This window comes from Phyllobates terribilis, unplaced genomic scaffold, assembly GCF_046119375.1.
Source record: "Phyllobates terribilis strain yellow unplaced genomic scaffold, ASM4611937v1 Scaffold_5__5_contigs__length_657084704, whole genome shotgun sequence".
In the NCBI taxonomy this organism is placed as follows: domain Eukaryota; kingdom Metazoa; phylum Chordata; class Amphibia; order Anura; family Dendrobatidae; genus Phyllobates; species Phyllobates terribilis.
The window spans coordinates 504748091-504766626 of NW_027362765.1; the positions used below are offsets into that span (position 1 = coordinate 504748091).

The 18536-nt window shown below is 49.3% G+C and overlaps 1 protein-coding gene across 3 annotated transcripts in view; it reads right to left on the reverse strand.

Annotated features, from left to right (window-relative positions):
* Window positions 1-12750, reverse strand: part of HERC4 (HECT and RLD domain containing E3 ubiquitin protein ligase 4) — a 112352-nt gene extending 99602 nt beyond the window's left edge. For all 3 annotated transcript variants that reach the window (XM_073685586.1, XM_073685585.1, XM_073685587.1), the window contains exon 1: window positions 12558-12750. The gene's annotated coding sequence lies outside the window, so the exon portion shown is untranslated. The remainder of the gene's footprint in view (window positions 1-12557) is intronic.
* Window positions 12751-18536: the final 5786 nt, after the last annotated feature.

Below are 18536 nucleotides of genomic sequence, written 5' to 3' on the forward strand. Positions count from 1 at the left end.
GGAGAGAAGTCGTGGAGACGGAGGTGCGAGGTTCGGATTATGGGGGATGTTAGTCTTAGGTCATTTGTAGAACAGAGGGCACGTGTAGGGCGATAGACAGAGATGAGAGAGGAGATACAGTCATATGAAAAAGTTTGGGCACCCCTATTAATCTTAAGCTTAATGTTTTATAAAAATTGGTGTTTTTGCAACAGCTATTTCAGTTTGATATATGTAATAACTGTTGGACACAGTAATGTTTCTGCCTTGAAATGAGGTTTATTGTGCTAACAGAAAATGTGCAATCTGCATTCAAACAAAATTTGACCGGTGCATAAGTATGGGCACCCTTATCATTTTCTTGTTTTAAATAATCCTGCCTACTTTTTACTGACTTACTAAAGCACTTTTTTTGGTTTTGTAACCTCATTGAGCTTTGAACTTTATAGCCAGGTGTATGCAATCATGAGAAAAGCTACTTAAAGTGGCCACTTGCAAGTTGTTCTCCTGTTTGAATCTCCTCTGAAGAGTGGCATCATGGGCTCCTCAAAACAACTGTCAAATGATCTGAAAACAAAGATTATTCAACATAGTTGTTCAGGGGAAGGATACAAAAAGCTGTCTCAGAGATTTAACCTGTCAGTTTCCACTGTGAGGATCATAGTAAGGAAATGGAAGAACATAGGGACAGTTCTTGTTAAGGCCAGAAGTGTCAGGACAAGAAAAACATCAGAAAGGCAGAGAAGAAGAATGGTGAGATCAGTCAAGGACAATCCTCAGACCACCTCCAGAGAGCTGCAGCATCAACTTGCTGCAGATGGTGTCACTGTGCATCGGTCAACTATACAACGCACTTTGCACAAGGAGAAGCTGTATGGGAGAGTGATGCGAAAGAAGCCGTTTCTGCAAGTACGCACAGAGTCGGCTGAGGTATGCAAAAGCACATTTGAAGAAGCCTATTTCTTTTTGGAAGAAGGTCCTGTGGACTGATGAAACTAAGATTGAGTTGTTTGGTCATACAAAAAGGCGTTATGCATGGTGGCAAAAAAACATAGCATTCCAAGAAAAACACTTGCTACCCACAGTAAAATTTGGTGGAGGTTCCATCATGCTTTGGGGCTGTGTGGTCAATGCCGGCACTGGGAATCTTGTTAAAGTTGAGGGACGCATGGATTCCACTCAGTATCAGCAGATTCTTGGCAATAGTGTTCAAGAATCAGTGATAAAGTTGAAGTTACGCAGTGGATGGATCTTTCAGCAAGACAATGATCCAAAACACCGCTCCAAATCTACTCAGGCATTCATGCAGAGGAACAATTACAATGTTCTGGAATGGCCATTCCAGTCCCCAGACCTGAATATCATTGAATATCTGTGGGATCATTTGAAGAGGCTGTCCATGCTCGGCGACCATCAAACTTAACTGAACTGGAATTGTTTTGTAAAGAGGAATGGTCAAAAATACCTTCATCCAGGATCCAGGAACTCATTAAAAGCTACAGGAAGCGACTAGAGGCTGTTATTTTTGCAAAAGGAGGATCTACTAAATATTAATGTCACTTTTCTGGTGAGGTGCCCATACTTATGCACCTGTCAAATTTTGTTTGAATGCAGATTGAACATTTTCTGTTAGTATAATAAACCTCATTTCAAGGCAGAAACATTACTGTATCCAACAGTTATTACATATATCAAACTGAAATAGCTGTTGCAAAAACACCAATTTTTTATAAAACATTAAGCTTAAGAATAATAGGGGTGCCCAAACTTTTTCATATGACTGTATAGGGCGGTGCAGAACTGTGGAGAGCATCTTTTTACTATTGTTAGTATTGTAAAAAGAAAAACCATTGCCACCTAAACACAAGTGTTGTTGTTCAGAGACAGAAACATTCAACCTTATGTATACACTGTAACGGGTCTGGGAGGCGGAACCTCTGGGCTACTATACAAGGGAGCGGTCCTTGTAAGGGAGCGGGTGGCGACCAGGCAGGCAGTCACGGCAAGTGACCGGGGCAGTCTCTGGAAGAACGGGCTGGAGGTCACGGCAAGTGACCGGGGCAGTCTCTGGAAGAACGGGCTGGAGGTCACGGCAAGTGACCGGGGCAGTCTCTGGAAGAACGGGCTGGAGGTCACGGCAAGTGACCGGGGCAGTCTCTGGAAGAACGGGCTGGAGGTCACGGCAAGTGACCGGGGCAGTCTCTGGAAGAACGGGCTGGAGGTCACGGCAAGTGACCGGGGCAGTCTCTGGAAGAACGGGCTGGAGGTCACGGCAAGTGACCGGGGCAGTCTCTGGAAGAACGGGCTGGAGGTCACGGCAAGTGACCGGGGCAGTCTCTGGAAGAACGGGCTGGAGGTCACGGCAAGTGACCGGGGCAGTCTCTGGAAGAACGGGCTGGAGGTCACGGCAAGTGACCGGGGCAGTCTCTGGAAGAACGGGCTGGAGGTCACGGCAAGTGACCGGGGCAGTCTCTGGAAGAACGGGCTGGAGGTCACGGCAAGTGACCGGGGCAGTCTCTGGAAGAACGGGCTGGAGGTCACGGCAAGTGACCGGGGCAGTCTCTGGAAGAACGGGCTGGAGGTCACGGCAAGTGACCGGGGCAGTCTCTGGAAGAACGGGCTGGAGGTCACGGCAAGTGACCGGGGCAGTCTCTGGAAGAACGGGCTGGAGGTCACGGCAAGTGACCGGGGCAGTCTCTGGAAGAACGGGCTGGAGGTCACGGCAAGTGACCGGGGCAGTCTCTGGAAGAACGGGCTGGAGGTCACGGCAAGTGACCGGGGCAGTCTCTGGAAGAACGGGCTGGAGGTCACGGCAAGTGACCGGGGCAGTCTCTGGAAGAACGGGCTGGAGGTCACGGCAAGTGACCGGGGCAGTCTCTGGAAGAACGGGCTGGAGGTCACGGCAAGTGACCGGGGCAGTCTCTGGAAGAACGGGCTGGAGGTCACGGCAAGTGACCGGGGCAGTCTCTGGAAGAACGGGCTGGAGGTCACGGCAAGTGACCGGGGCAGTCTCTGGAAGAACGGGCTGGAGGTCACGGCAAGTGACCGGGGCAGTCTCTGGAAGAACGGGCTGGAGGTCACGGCAAGTGACCGGGGCAGTCTCTGGAAGAACGGGCTGGAGGTCACGGCAAGTGACCGGGGCAGTCTCTGGAAGAACGGGCTGGAGGTCACGGCAAGTGACCGGGGCAGTCTCTGGAAGAACGGGCTGGAGGTCACGGCAAGTGACCGGGGCAGTCTCTGGAAGAACGGGCTGGAGGTCACGGCAAGTGACCGGGGCAGTCTCTGGAAGAACGGGCTGGAGGTCACGGCAAGTGACCGGGGCAGTCTCTGGAAGAACGGGCTGGAGGTCACGGCAAGTGACCGGGGCAGTCTCTGGAAGAACGGGCTGGAGGTCACGGCAAGTGACCGGGGCAGTCTCTAGGTAAAGGGTAGGTACGACCTGTGATGGCTGAACCTCCAGGTAGGCTAGCAAGGCAGATGGAGGATGTGTGCTCCCAGGTGAGCAAGCGAGAGTCTCTGGAATAGCAGGTGGTCACAGCACGTGACGGCGGAGCCTCCAGGTAGGCAAGCAGGCAGGTAGCGGAGAAGCGCTCCCAGGTGAGCGGGCAAGAGTCTCTGGAATAGCTGGTGGTCCCAGCACGTGACAGCGGAACCCCCGGGCAGGCAAGCAGGCAGGTAGCGGAGAAGCGCTCCCAGGTGAGCGGGCAAGAGTCTGGAATAGCTGGTGGTCACAGCACGTGACAGCGGAGCCTCCGGGCAGGCAAGCAGGCAGGTAGCGGAGAAGCGCTCCCAGGTGAGCGGGCAAGCTGGTCCATAGACAGACTGACCGGAGTTGTAAGGCAGACCGTCGGACCTCAGGCAAGCAGGCAGGTAGCTGGAAATCAGGCAGGATTAGGACAGCAAGCTGGCAGGAATCTGGCAGGTAACTGGCAGGTAACTGGCAACGGGACCTGAGGGCTGAAGCAGAGTAGAACGGTGCAACAACATTGCTCGGGCACCTCCATTTTGGAGGAGGTGCCTTATATATGGTAAAGTCCTCCGGCCAATGGCCGGGGACTCCTTAGGACGGCGCGCGCGGCCCTTTTAAGAGGGAGGGAGGGCGCGCGCGCGCGCCCTAAGCACAGTGGCCGGGAAGGAGCGCGCGCTGCCAGCAGAGCGGGAGAGGGACGCCGGGCACGGAGCAGAGCGGTGAGGGGAACAGCGTCCCTGCCTAGCAGAGGGCAGGGACGCCGGCACTACAGTACCCCCCCCTTTAGGCCCCCCCTTTTTTAGGCCAGATAGAAATTTAGCTAGGATGAGAGGGGCATGGATGTTCTCCCGGGGCTCCCACGTTCTCTCCTCAGGACCAAACCCCTTCCAATCTACCAGAAAAAAGGTCTTTCCTCTTACCCTTTTGGTGGCAAGAATGTTCTCTACCTCAAACTCGTCCTCAGCAGAAACCGGAGCAGGAGGCGTACCTGTAGACTTGGAAAAAGAGTTAAGCACCACGGGTTTGAGGAGAGATACATGGAAGGAGTTAGGGATCCGTAAGTTGGCCGGGAGTTTCAATTTATAGGCCACCGGGTTGATCTGACTGATGACCTCCAGAGGACCGATGAACCGAGGCCCTAACTTGTAAGAAGGTATCTTGAGTCGAACATATTTAGATGAGAGCCAGACTTTATCTCCTGGACGAAATTGTGGAGGATCCAGGCGTTTTTTGTCAGCGTGTCTTTTCATACGCTCGGATGACAGAAGGACTGCGGACCGGGTACTCTCCCATATGGAGGAAAATTTGCTCACGAGAGATTCCGCAGCCGGGTTGTCCACAGAGGTGGAGACAGGAAAAGGAATCCGAGGATGCTGACCAAAGACTACAAAAAACGGGGATTTGGAGGAGGATTCGCTCTCGTGATTATTATAAGAGAACTCGGCCCATGGTAGGAGATCCACCCAGTCAGAATGGTGGGCATTAACGAAGTGCCGGAGGTAACTGGTCAGGCTCTGATTGATCCGCTCCACTTGACCATTGGACTGTGGGTGGTAAGCGGAAGAGAAGTCCAGGGTGACGTCTAGTAGTTTACAAGTGGCTCTCCAGAAACGTGAGGTGAACTGTACCCCACGATCCGACACGATGTGGAGGGGCAGGCCATGAAGACGGAAGATGTGGCGGATAAAGTCTTTAGCCAGCTCGGGTGCAGACGGAAGGCCTGGCAGGGGAATAAAGTGAGCCATCTTGGAAAAGCGGTCAGCGACCACCCAAATGACCGTACAACCGGCAGAGACGGGGAGATCAGTTATAAAGTCCATTGCTATATGCTGCCAGGGGGCAGCAGGTACAGGAAGCGGAAGGAGGCGTCCGGCTGGCAGATGTCTCGGGACTTTGTTGCGGGCGCAGGACACACAGGCAGAAACAAAGTCTATTATGTCCTTGTGCAGGGTAGGCCACCAATAGTGCCGGGCAATAAGCTGGAGGGTCTTTTTCTGACCGGCGTGGCCAGCTAGTTTAGACGAATGGCCCCAGTGTAGGATCTTCTCCCGATCAGGTACTGAAACAAACATCTTACCGGGAGGGAGACGATTTAGACTCACGGGAGCCACCTGCATTACTCTGGCGGGATCGATGATATGTTTAGGTTCTTCCTCGAGATCGGACACCAGAAAGGATCGGGACAAGGCGTCTGCTTTGACGTTTTTGTCAGCCGGGCGAAAATGAAGAACAAAATCAAAGCGAGCAAAAAACAAGGACCACCGGGCTTGGCGCGGGTTAAGTCTCTGGGCATGCTGGAGGTAAGCCAAGTTCTTGTGGTCAGTGTAAATTATTACCGGATGAAGAGCCCCCTCGAGTAGGTAACGCCACTCCTCCAACGCCAGCTTGATGGCCAATAACTCTCGGTCTCCTATGGAATAGTTGCGCTCAGAAGAGGAGAAGAGTTTGGAGAAGAAGCCACAAGTTACCATTCTCCCGGAAGATGATTTTTGAGTAAGTACCGCTCCGGCTCCAGAGGAGGAGGCGTCAACTTCCAGGAAGAACTGCTTGTTGCTGTCCGGGCGATGCAGCACCGGGGCGGAAGAGAAGGCCTGTTTTAGGGAAAGAAAGGCCTCCTCTGCTTCGGGCGGCCACTCTTTGGGATTAGTACCCTTACGGGTGAGCGCGGAAATTGGGGCAGTCCGGGAAGAGAAGTGCGGGATGAAGAGGCGGTAATAGTTGGCGAAGCCCAGGAACCGTTGAATAGCCTTCAACCCCTCTGGTCGGGGCCATTTCTCGATGGCAGACAGTTTCTCAGGATCCATTTGTAGGCCGGTCTGAGAGATAATGTAGCCCAGAAACGGAAGCGAGGTCTGCTCAAAGAGGCACTTCTCATATTTAGCGTAGAGATGGTTCTGCCTGAGCCTGAGCAGGACCTGACGAACATCCCTCCGGTGAGTCTGGAGATCCGGAGAGAAGACCAAGATGTCGTCCAGGTACACCACTACGCAGGAGTAGAGAAGGTCCCGGAAGATGTCATTGACCAACTCTTGAAAGACGGCAGGAGCGTTACAGAGGCCAAAGGGCATTACCAGATATTCATAGTGGCCGTCCCGGGTGTTGAATGCCGTCTTCCATTCATCCCCCTGACGGATACGAACCAGGTTGTACGCCCCACGGAGGTCCAGTTTGGTGAAGATTCTAGCCCCCCTCAGACGATCAAATAACTCCGGAATGAGCGGAAGGGGGTACTTATTCTTCACCGTGATCTGGTTAAGGCCTCTATAGTCTATACAGGAACGGAGAGAGCCGTCCTTCTTTTTGACGAAAAAGAAGCCTGCTCCCGCCGGGGAGGTAGATTTCCGGATGAATCCCCTGGCCAGATTCTCCTCAATATATTCGGACATCGACCGGGTCTCAGCAGCGGATAATGGATAAATACGCCCACGGGGAGGAGAAGTACCAGGTAACAGGTCGATAGGGCAGTCGTATGGTCTATGAGGGGGTAGTGTCTCTGCCTCCTTTTTATTAAAGACATCAGCATAAGACCAATAAGGAATCGGAAGTCCAGGTAGATTAGCTGGGGTAGGAGAAGGACGGACGGGATGAACGGGAACCAGACAGGTCTTATGGCAGCCCTGTCCCCAGCGAAGGACTTCTCCGGTCTGCCAGTCAAGAACGGGTGCATGTTTCTGGAGCCAAGGTAGGCCTAGCAAGAGGGCGTGAGAGAGTCCAGGCAGAACATGGAAGGAGATACTTTCAGAATGCAGCATTCCCACCTGCAGAGTAATGGATTCGGTGATGAGTTGGATGGGGCGTGGTAAGAGCCCCCCATCCACGGCAGCAACAGACAAGGGTACAGCCAGAGGTTTGGTGGGGATGCAGTATTTCTCTACCAGGGACTGTGAAATAAGATTCCCGGCTGCTCCAGAGTCCAGTTGGGCTAGTTCGAAATAACAGTTCTCCCCGGAGACGATTGAAACTGACAACAGCAGGGATGGAGAGGATTTATTCTCGTCTAGGTGGACCTCTCTGAGCGAACCTAGACACAGGCGTTTCCCGACCTCTCCGGGCAGGCACGGATCCGGTGCTCCTTACTGCCACAGTAGAAGCAGGTCCCCTCGGCACGGCGTAAGTCCTGATGGGTCTTGACCATCTTGGTCTGGTCGACCTGCATAGGCTCAGGAGGGTGTACCTGGTTAGAGACAGAAGGAGTGACGGGTTTCTGAAAAGTAGGAGCTAGACGTGGTAACCTCCTCTCACGGGTGACCTCGCTGGCACGCTCCTGGAACCGTAGGTCAATCCGGGTGGCAAGAGTTATTAAGTCATCGAGAGTGGTAGGAATGTCCTGACCGGCAAGTTCATCTTTAATACGGCCGGACAGACCCTCCCAGAAGACGGAAACCAGAGCGTCGTTATCCCAGGCCAGCTCCGAGGCAAGGGTACGGAACCGTATGGCATATTGGCCCACGGTGAGACTTTCCTGACGGAGGCGTAGCAACGATGATGCGGATGAGGTCTTCCGTCCGGGTTCGTCGAAGACTTTCCGGAAAGCCGTGAGAAAAGCAGGCAAGTTGGACACCAGGGGGTCTCCTCTCTCCCATAGAGGATTTAGCCAGGCCAGGGCCTCCCCGGTGAGATGGGACATGATGAATGCAATTTTGGCTCGGTCGGAGTTAAACTGGTGGGACAATAGTTCAAAGTGCAGGGTGCACTGATTTATGAAGCCCCGAGCCTGGGCTGAGTCGCCTCCGAAGCGAGGAGGTGCAGAAAGCCGAGATCCGGGGTAGGATATCATGGTGTTAGTGGACAGCGGAGCTGCCGGATTGCGAGACATGGCACTGGCGGAGGTTGTTGGTGGAACAGTCAGAGTGTCCAGGCGAGTATTGACATTCCGCAGGTGACCCAGGATGGACTCCTGTTGGGACCTTTGACGGGACAGTTCATGACACAGGTCCGAGAGCGAGGGAGCTTGGGTGCCACCGGGTTCCATGGCCCGAGCAAACTGTAACGGGTCTGGGAGGCGGAACCTCTGGGCTACTATACAAGGGAGCGGTCCTTGTAAGGGAGCGGGTGGCGACCAGGCAGGCAGTCACAGCAGGTGACCGGGACAGTCTCTGGGTGTACGGGCAGGAGGTCACGGCAAGTGATCAGGGCAGTCTCTGGAAGAACGGGCTGGAGGTCACGGCAAGTGACCGGGGCAGTCTCTGGAAGAACGGGCTGGAGGTCACGGCAAGTGACCGGGGCAGTCTCTGGAAGAACGGGCTGGAGGTCACGGCAAGTGACCGGGGCAGTCTCTGGAAGAACGGGCTGGAGGTCACGGCAAGTGACCGGGGCAGTCTCTAGGTAAAGGGTAGGTACGACCTGTGATGGCTGAACCTCCAGGTAGGCTAGCAAGGCAGATGGAGGATGTGTGCTCCCAGGTGAGCAAGCGAGAGTCTCTGGAATAGCAGGTGGTCACAGCACGTGACGGCGGAGCCTCCAGGTAGGCAAGCAGGCAGGTAGCGGAGAAGCGCTCCCAGGTGAGCGGGCAAGAGTCTCTGGAATAGCTGGTGGTCCCAGCACGTGACAGCGGAACCCCCGGGCAGGCAAGCAGGCAGGTAGCGGAGAAGCGCTCCCAGGTGAGCGGGCAAGAGTCTGGAATAGCTGGTGGTCACAGCACGTGACAGCGGAGCCTCCGGGCAGGCAAGCAGGCAGGTAACGGAGAAGCGCTCCCAGGTGAGCGGGCAAGAGTCTGGAATAGCTGGTGGTCACAGCACGTGACAGCGGAGCCTCCGGGCAGGCAAGCAGGCAGGTAGCGGAGAAGCGCTCCCAGGTGAGCGGGCAAGCTGGTCCATAGACAGACTGACCGGAGCTGTAAGGCAGACCGTCGGACCTCAGGCAAGCAGGCAGGTAACAGGAAATCAGGCAGGATTAGGACAGCAAGCTGGCAGGAATCTGGCAGGTAACTGGCAACGGGACCTGAGGGCTGAAGCAGAGTAGAACGGTGCAACAACATTGCTCGGGCACCTCCATTTTGGAGGAGGTGCCTTATATATGGTAAAGTCCTCCGGCCATTGGCCGGGGACTCCTTAGGACGGCGCGCGCGGCCCCTTTAAGAGGGAGGGAGGGCGCGCGCGCCCTAAGCACAGTGGCCGGGAAGGAGCGCGCGCTGCCAGCAGAGCGGGAGAGGGACGCCGGGCACGGAGCAGAGCGTTGAGGGGAACAGCGTCCCTGCCTAACAGAGGGCAGGGACGCCGGCACTACATACACAAAGGAATGACCACAGTCATAGAGGGTGGACACAAACTAGATAATCCCCGACATGTCCTGTGGGACCTTACATAACCACGGGAAGATACACGGATACTCTCTCACATTAATTGGAGTTAAACAATTCCTAGAATCTCGCTGATTTGGCATTAAAGCATGACACATTCACCCTTCTTAAACCCAATATATTTCTGTGAAAAGAACTACGGTAACCACAACCAATCCCATTGCACATCTATGACACGCAGAAGAAATATACTATATATCTTTTTTTAGCACTATGTTTAAACCTTGGAGACGTCGTTTTCATTTTTCTCTCTCCTTCTAAAAGAACAGCCTTCTTTTTCCATTGACAAATTGATAACAGTATGACGACTTATTGTTTTTTACAGAAGTTGTAGTTTCGAATTACAGTATTATGTACCGAACAACGGGAAAAATTCAAAGCAGAGATAGAGATATATAGAGATATACTGTAGATATATACAAATCTATGCTAACTTTTTTTTGGGGAGGGGGGCGGAGTGAGTATAGTTATGGCGATAATAGAAAAGTACAAAAAAAATAAATGTTAAGAAAATAATAAATATTGGCTTTGGTCACCATATCCTAAGAGCCAAAACCTTTTAGGTGGATAGAGCTGCAGGGAGTCTTGCATTTTTGTAGAGTGATCTTTAGCTTTTATTAATGCAATAAAACTTTCTGATTTCATTATATTCTATTTTTTGGGGAAAAGTGATGTTACAAGAAAAAATAAATGATTCTGCCTTTTTAATTTTTCTCTTGTTTCTGCAATAAAAAAAATACTGCAATTTAAAAATATGTTTTTCTACATTTGTAACTGGTTTCTTTTAGGGGACTTGAACATGTGATCACTTGAATGTCTATACAATACTGTAGTATTGCAGTGTATTATGAAACTGATGACTTCTTATGAAGCCCAGCTTCAGTAGCCAGTAGGCACCTTGCTGAATAACAACTCATCGGCACACCAAGATAGTGTCATGCAGGGGGCCGATGGCCTTCAGAAAAGACGATCGCCGCAATCAGAGCTAGCTCCATGTGTTATAGAGCAGGCTCAGTGCCTGAAACCGCTCCATACAAGCAGCACGAACATCTGTTGTACTCCAAAACTGGACATCACAAACGGTTTCAGGGCAGCACATTACTGACATGTCGCCCACTGTGGCACAATAGGATTTTTTAAGCATATAGGAACCCTTGTCTGTGCTATAAGGACGTCAATGGGATGAAGGATTATGGCTCTGAATGGAAATGGGGCGGTCTGGGAGGTTTGTGACACCTGACAGGTTCCCTTTAAACCCTGATCAGATTCAGGTATATGCTCGGGTAGATCCAGAGCATGTATAATTCATTCCCGCCAGTAATGGAGTGCACTGAAACCTGGTAAGACGTGATCACAGTGAAAGTGATACGGAGACAAATGAGAAAGCGAAAGGAATAAGCAATACCAGGAATCAGTAGGACATAGAGACAGGAAAAAAAGATTCTTGTCAGGAATAAAAAATAATGTGTTCGTTTTTTTTTTTTTTTAATAAAATAAAAAATCGAAATGTTTAAATCACCATCCAATTCAGTTAAAAAGTGAATTAAAAAAAAAAAACATTTGGTATGCTGTGCCAAAAAAATCTGTAGTATGAAAATATAAATTAACAAAAACAGCATCTGAAGAAAAAAATAACCAAAATTGATGTTCTTCAGTCACAGCACCTCCAAAAAAAATGCAATAAAAATGTATCTCACGAGTGTAAAGAAAATACCAGCTCGGAAAGCAAAAATCTGACTATGAATGTACAGAGAAGTTACTGGGCCGGAAATGGCAACAAACTAAAACCACTAAAGTACATGTGTGATTGTCGTACATGTACATGTGTGCGCGGCCTTGCCGTTATCGTATTGCCGTCCGTGCGTGGCCGTCTTGCCGTTATCGTATTGCCGTCCGTGCGTGGCCTTGCCGTTATCGTATTCCCTTACGTGCGTGGCCTTGCCGTTATCGTATTCCCTTATGTACGTGGCCTTGCCGTTATCGTATTCCCTTATGTACGTGGCCTTGCCGTTATCGTATTCCCTTATGTACGTGGCCTTGCCGTTATCGTATTCCCTTATGTGCGTGGCCTTGCCGTTATCGTATTCCCTTACGTGCGTGGCCTTGCCGTTATCGTATTCCCTTACGTGCGTGGCCTTGCCGTTATCGTATTCCCTTACGTGCGTGGCCTTGCCGTTATCGTATTCCCTTACGTGCGTGGCCTTGCCGTTATCGTATTCCCTTACGTGCGTGGTCTTGCCGTTATCGTATTCCCTTACGTACGTGGTCTTGCCGTTAGCATATCGCTGTACGCGCGGTCTTGCCGTTAGCATATTGCCCTGGACGGTCACGCTGCCCAGTTATTATTGCTGCACAATGAACGCCGTAAAAACAAAACCCAAGAATCCCGGCAGAATCGCATTTCCCCAGTTGGAAAGTGAATGGGGTGAATGAAAACTAAAAACAAACACCCCCGATACATCTACGTCAGCAGAAACATTTAAGTTCCGGCTTTTGTAAAAAAAAAAAAAAGTCTAAAACAACCAAAGTACAAAAAAAAAAAAGGGAATATCCTGTCCTGATGGGTTTAGTAGCCCAGCTAGCCATTCCGGCATATCCACTAGCCCTCCTGGCCCTTACATGAGGATGTAACCTGCCGTCTGGGTGATGCACAGCAGGGTCCTGCCCGGTAATGTGACGGTGTCAGCATGACAACCAGAGAGAAACGGCTCCGGTGCACAGGCCCGGTCGAGGAACTGCTGTCACCGCTGTCATGTGGTCAGCGCACACTCCCGGCACCGGCCACACACCGAGGCCACGGCCACTACTCACCCCGAGCCGCCAGGTTCATCCACTGCCGTCCGTGCTGCGAGCGGCTCAGTGACGTATATGGTGCGCGCGGTGACCGGGGGAGGGGGAGGAACATTCCAGGCAGTTCTGGGTTACCGGGAGGGGGAGCAGCAGCACCGAGCGCCGCACACACATGTGACGTCATCTCCAGCCTGGAAACTACTCGAAGCCTCCCCGCCCCGCGCTGCAGCCGGCATGGGTCAGTGCCGGGAGAGGGTGCCGGGGCCGGGTTATTATTAACCACTTCATCACCACAGCAGTTACACCCCTCACTACTAGGTCAATTTATTTGTTATTTTGGCTGCAGCATAAGGCCATGTTTACACTGAGCTTTTTTTTATAGCAGTTTTCAAACAGAAACATATTAATGAAACACTTTTTTGGGGAGAGGAGGATTGGAGAAGTTTTTCCTGAAGGTTTTTGGCTGCCTTTTGATTGGACGGTGCTTAGTTTGGAGAAGTTTCCTTCAGGATCGTCTTCAAAGTGATGACATGCACTTATTTTTTAAAAGTCGTTTTATAACAACCTCCTCAGAAAGCAGAAAAGCTCCAGAAACTCCTCCATGAACAGCAAAGTGATGAGTTGGAGTTTTCCAAACAGATTTTGGAGTTTCCACTAAAAAAAAGAAACAAACTCACTCAGTGTGAACATAGACAAACGTTGTTTTTTTCCGTTGACATAGCAAAATGAGTTTCATCTCTCACTGGCAGTATTTTGTGTTAGTATATTTTACAGATTAAGTTTTATTAAAGGGGTTAACGTGCCCCGTGTACAATAAGAACATACATGAATTCACCTCCTGGAGCGGCGCCGCTCCTCCGATGTCGGTATAGTGTCTCCTGGTAGTCACATGACATTATGTCGTATAATTGCTGCAGCCAATCAGCATCCACTAATCCATTAGGAGAGGACATCTGATCTCATGGAATACTGGCAGGCTGCCGCCGATCAGCCGCTGCTGATCAGCTGCAGCGCTTACGGGACATAACAATGTCACATGACCACCAGGAGTCACAACCCCAGCATAGGAGGTCCAGGAGGTAAGTATGTGTTGTTTTTAATGAGCTATGCAAATAGGCTCTTCAGAAGGACGAGGACTTGATCTCTAGCGCCACCTATTGGATGTAGCAATCCAAAAAGTCAATATCGACCCTTTAATGAGCCTTGCCCCATGATTTAGAACAAGACGCCAAAGCAGACACTCCTTTTGCAGACACGTGTTTCGAGGTGTTTGCTCCTCCTCAGTGCAAATCAAGAGATCTGATTTGGCTGAGAGTCCTCTGACTGGGAGTTTAAGGCCACAGCCCCACTATCAGTATTTGGTCAGTATTTTTTCTCAGGAGTGGGAGCCAAAACCAGGTGAGGAACAATCAGAGAAAAGGTATAATAAAAACAAGACACCAATTCTGCATTGATCACCCTCCTGGTTTTATCTCCCACTCCTGAGAAAAAATACCGACCAAACACTGATAGTGGGGCCGTGGCCTAAGGGGGAACGTTTTTCCTTGCGAAGAGTGCCAAGTCGGTATAAAGAGACTTATAGGCTGTGTGCCCACGTAGCGTTTTTCAAGCGTTTTTGATGCGGAATTTCCGCAGCGGAAACGCTTGTAAAACGCTTGGTAACCCGCACCCCATGGTCCCCAATGGGATTCCGCAAGTTCTATGCACATGCTGCGGATTTTTCCGCAGCGTTTATGCTGCGTTCAAAAATCCGCAGCATGTCAATTAATTTTGCGTTTCCGCAAGCAGAATTGCCTTTGTCCAATGCATAAAAAACGCAAGGCAATTCCGCATGTGGAAAACGCGTGATAAACGCGCGAAAAACGCGCGATAAACGCGTGCGGAATTCCGCATGCGTTTTTCCGGGAGAGGACTTGCATTTATGCAGCAGAAATTTTCTGCTTCATAAATGCAACGTGGGCACATAGCCATAAGCCATGTAGTGCTTCTCTTGTTTCTCCTTTTTTAACCTCTTCACGCCAGAGCCTGTTTTCACCTTCCTGACCAGGCCAAATTTTACAATTCTGACCACTGTCACTTTATGTGGTAATTACTCTGGAACACTTCAACGGATCCCACTGATTCCAAGATTGTTTTTTCGTGACATATTGTACTTCACATTAGTGTTACATTTAGGTTGAGATGACTCCAATCAAGTCCTCAGCATGGAGACAGGCATACCAAAACGCGAAGGATACCAAAATGTGTACTTTATATACATTGTCGTGCCCTGTATGTCTCCCACTCTAACAAGAGCAGTGCGAAGTATTAACTATATACCCAATTCAAAAAAGCCCTACCAACGCGTCTTGGCCTCAATGGCGAGACCTCATCAGGGGAGTGTACTTGGGGGTATTAGGACACAAGGTCCAAAAATATACTGTGTACAGCAAACCATTAAAAGTACAGCTTGAAAAAGAGAACTGCCCGATGCTAGGGGCGACCATGCAGAGTGCTGCCTGATCTGGTGTCTCATGATCTCCTGACCGGAAGTCACTTTTCAATACATGTCTATGAGAGCCTCGTTCTGGCCTCATTCTGGCTCTCATAGACTTGCATTGAGAGCTTGTGACGTAGCTTCTGACTTCTGGCCAGTCAGAAGCTATGCTCACAATATGGTGCTGGGGGACTGGAGCGACGTTGGTAAAAGGTGAAGATGCTGGAAGGTGAGTATAAGAACGGGGGTAAGGGACTTACATTTAAAGCGTCATTTCAGCGCTGGGGAAAAAAAAACACTGGAGTGGTGCTTTAAAATAAACTCCTTGGATTTTTTTGCATCTATCAAAGACTGTCATTTTGAAAATCCTGTGCTTCACAAAGACAAGGTGTTTCCTTTCTTACTAAGGAACAGAGGTGTACCGCCAATGGTGGCAGGCCACATCACTGTTATGGGGCCCGTGAGCCAGGGAGGCCCAGTGTCAGCGCCTACACCGACCACCCCCCCTCCACCCGTCAGCGCCCGCATTATATTGTATGGAGGACTATGGGATGCATTATACTATATGGAGGACTATAGGGACTGCATTATACTATATGGAGGACTATGGGATGCATTATACTATATTGAGGACTATGGAGGGTGCATTATACTATATGGAGGATTATGGGGGGCGTATTATACTATATGGATGATTATGTGGGGCTCATTGTATGTGGACGGTTATGTGGGGCCATTATAATATTTGGAGGGCTATGTGGGGCCATCATACTGTTTGCAAGCAATTATACAGTGTGAAGGTTTGTATGGGGTACATCATACTGTGTGGAGGGCTGTGAGGGGGCCATTCGACTGTTTGGAGGGCTAGTGAGGGACATTATACTGTATGTAGGCCCATTATGCTGCATGGAGGGCTGTGTGGGGGTCACAGTTGGGGGATCGCACTGTGTTGGGGTCACCATACTTTGCCTTGGGAGTTGAGGTGGGTTGCAGTAGGGTCAGTATACTGTGCATGTGGAGGAATTCACCATGGGGTTATCATACTGTGTTTGGGGGCACTTTTGTTGGCATCATACTTTATGGGGGCAATGAAAGAGGAATCTAGGACTTCAGCAGGAGGAAAGTTACAATGTAAACTCTGTAAAGTTGTGAGATATGCTCTTTTGTGACCCCGACAATTATATAGGTTTTTTTTCTTGGGGGGTGAGGGGTGTCCAATTAGAACTTCTGCTATGGGGCCCCATGATTTCCATGTACGCCTCTGCTAAGGAGATAAGTGAGGTGATGGTGGCGCTGAACCGTTGAATGCTCTGATGGTGTTCAGTTAGGGCTCATCTGCCGTGAAGGAGTGACGTTCCAGGGTGAGATGAGATAAACCGTGGGTATCTGGCAAAAGGAGGATTGTTAGTGCGCGGCTAAGTAGAATGGTGGAGACAAGCAGGTAAAAGTAGACACGTTTTATTGGAAGTTTTCAGGATCACAAACTCGTTTTCAGATCCAGACTAAAACCTTCATCAGGTGATATACAGTGAGTTGTTAAAATGCACAATTTAGTGTGAAAAGTTGAATATATGGTTTTAATAAATATCTAAAAATATTAGAATTGACATTGTAAAGATATACATAAAACCTTAAGAATGATTATATTTTAAAATAAATGCATATACAAAATAAAATACAATTGAGAAAGGTAAACAGTTAATAATAAAATAAAAAAAAACAGAAAATTGTACTCTGAAACAATAAGCATAAAAAAGTTTTAAATTTCATTTTCATTGTAATATTTATTATTGTTAACATTTCAGATAATAAAATTACAAGAGTGGTTAAGCTGTAGTTCCATTTTCACCCAGTGGGTGTCAGTATAGTCACAAGGAGAAAGTGTTTGTGATGGAAACAATTGTATCTGTTGTAACAAGTTCATTGGAATTAGTTACTTGCTGCTGTTATCCTTTGGGTACTGCCCACAATCATTAATAGTAGCGTTTTGGACGCAGCATATTTTCACTGTGTCAAAAATGCTGCGTACTATTAAAACCCATGTGTTTAGGTAACTATGTGGATTTACCACATCCAATGACAGTCTGTTGGGGAAAATACGCTACAGAAATTAACATGTTGCGGCTCGTAAAGCCACACTGCAAGTGAGTTTACGCAGCGTTAAATAGAAGCATAGTGTGCATGGGATTTCTATAAATCACATCCACTGTGCTTGTAATGTAGTACACAGAGTTTTAGACGCAGCGAAATACGTAAAAAGCTACTATTCCTGATCGTGGGCACGTACCCTTTCAACACAGGATTGCTTCAGTCATTTCATTTAGATTTAGATCGAATGGACGTATAGTTTTGATTTTTGTTAAGTACAAAAAATATTCTTTCTTTTGAGTAAGTTGAATCTATTTTTACATGTTCTGGTATATGATCTATAGGTGTTATAGATGTAGGGTTATCATGATTGGGATGGAGGGGTGTATTACCGTATTTTTCGGACTAAAAGACGCACCGGACCATAAGACACACCTAGGTTTTAGAGGAGGAAAATAGAAAAAAATTTACGCAAAAAATGTGGTTATGATGCACTGTTATGGGGGGAAGTCTGCTGCTGACACTGTTATAGGGTTAATGTCCCCCAATTCTGTACTAATATCCCCCATCCTGGTATATATGCCCATCCCCATCCTGGTATACTTGTCACCTATCCCCACCCTGGTATACATGGCCCTACATCCTGTTATATATGCCCCCCATCCTGGTATACATGGTCCCCCATCCTGCTATATATGACACATCCCCATCCTGGTATATATGGCACCCACATCCCCATCTTGGTATTCTTGGCACCTCCCCATCCCCATGATGGTATTCATGTCACTCACCCCGCCATCCTGGTATTCATGGCCCCCACACGCAGCACACATAAAAATGATAAAGGATTCTACTCCCCTTCCTTCTGCTCTAGCAGCGTTCTGTTCTGATGCCAGCGGCTGACATCAGCTTGTGAGCAGCACATGACATCACAGACATGCACCCTCATGTGCTCAGGTCAGCTCCCAAAAGATTCACTCCTCCACCCGCTCTTTAATAGCGGGCATAGTGTTAGCCGCAGCCGCCGCTCCTGCAGTTGCTCGGCTGTCGTGTGCCCACTACTGAAGAGCATGAATATTCACTGTTCTCCACTCCCATAAGAGTGGAGAACAGTGAATATTCATGCACTTCAGTAGCGGGCACATTAGATACCCGAGTGTCGTGTGTTGTCATGGTGACAATGTCATAATGTTGTCATGGCGACGATGATGTCTTTGGGTCGTGTATTGTCATCGCAATAATGATGTCATAGTGTTGTCATGGCGACAATGATGTCATAGTGTTGTCATAGCAACGGTGATGTCCTGGTGTTGATTGTTGTCATTGTCACGATGATGTCATAGTGTCTTGTGTTGTGATGGCAATGATTTCATAGTGTCATGTCATACTGTTCTCATGGCGACTATGGTGTCGATTGTTGTCATGGCGATGATTAT